The sequence below is a fragment of the Carlito syrichta genome, unplaced genomic scaffold (assembly GCF_000164805.1).
Source record: "Carlito syrichta isolate Samal-C Ts95f unplaced genomic scaffold, Tarsius_syrichta-2.0.1 Scaffold302058, whole genome shotgun sequence".
Taxonomy (NCBI): Eukaryota; Metazoa; Chordata; class Mammalia; order Primates; family Tarsiidae; genus Carlito; species Carlito syrichta.
In genome coordinates this window covers 607,002-608,648 of record NW_007246154.1, presented here as the reverse complement: position 1 = coordinate 608,648, position 1,647 = coordinate 607,002, and positions in this window count along the sequence as shown.

Below are 1,647 nucleotides of genomic sequence, written 5' to 3'. Positions count from 1 at the left end.
CATATGTATGTATGTATTTATTTATTTATAGAGTCTTGTTCCTTGAACCCCTGCAATCCTTCTGCCTCAGTCTCCCAAAGTGCTGGGATTATAGGCATGACCCACAGTACCCAACACATTAAAAAAAAAAAAAAATCAAGACTCTCCTAGAGAGTGGCTATCTTGGTAGGAATAAACTTGACACAGGTCAGACAGGAGTCACAAGGGCATCTGCCAATATAGACAAGTTTTCTGTGAGAGAGACACCTGGTCACACATTTAGGTATTAGACCATCCGCCAGGATAAATAAATATCCCATGAAAGGCACACTGTGACCAAATCCCCTAGAGCACCATCACGGGCAGGACTAAAATTTATGGCCACTCTCCTAGGAGAGACCACAAGACAAATGTAGAGGAAAATACAACATGTAGAGAATAATCATCTACTAACAAGGGTGTTAGCTATAAAGGAGTAAAATTCATCTCTAGAGAATATCCCAAGGCTGAGTGAGAATGCTGAAGAAAGGAACAAACCTCCAAGAAAGGTTGAATTGTGTCCCCCAAAATGCATATGTGGAAGGTGACCTTATTTGAGGTCATCACAGACATAATTAGTTAAGTTAGGATGAGGTCATGCAGTGGTAGGGTGGGCCCCTAATCCAATATGACTGGTGTCCTGTATAGAAAGAAAAAGTTTGGACACTGGCACACACACACATGGGAGAACGCCATGGGAGGAACGGAGGCAGAGACTGGAGTAATGTTTCCACAAGCCAAAGAATGCCAAAAACTGCCAACACACCAGCAGAAGCATGAGGCAAATTCTCTCTCCAGCTCTCAGAAGGAAGTAACACTGCTGATTCCTTTATCTTAGACATATAGCCTTCAGAACCATAAGACAGTACATTTCTATTGTTTAAGTCGCCCAGTTTATGGTACTGCATTATGACAAACTTAGCAAACTACAATAGAAGACCTCCTCTCCAAAACTGCAATTCAGGCCTCGCTGGAGAAGGTGTGGTTGTTGCCCAATGGATGATAGATTAGTTTGCTGAATTGGCCCAGGTCAGAGCTGGCCCAAGTCACAAGGCTAAACTGGCAGGAAAGAGCCTCTGCCTTTCTTAGGCTGGCAGCTGGATGCCTCCTGAGATCTCTTGTTGGTGCCAGTGGCCCACAGCTGGTAGACAGGAAAGAGCAACATGGAATTCACTAAGAACTGAGGGGTGCCACTGAAGCTTGGTGGGAGAGCACTGGTCGTGCCCACCCACACGTTACTCGCAGCCATGCAGGAGGAGCCACAAGAAAAGAAAGGAAGCATGCAGGGAACTAGGAAGACTCCTGCACTGGTCCCTTCCAGAACCTCTAAGAATGAGGTCCAGAATCATTCAAAGGAGACATGCTCACAGTGCTGCCTCCAGGGAACAGTAAGTGACAAAAAGTGAATTTAGAGTTAAGGAGCAATATATTGTAGCAGGACTCACCCCTTCTTCCTGTACATGTATTTGAATAATATAAAATAGGCCAGACTTGGTGCTCAGCCTATAATCCCAGCACTTTGGGAGGCCAAGGAGAGTGGATTGCCTGAACCCACGGGTTCAAGACCCACCTGGGCAACTTGGCGAGACCTCATCTCTACAATAAATAAAAAAATTAGCTGGGCGTAGT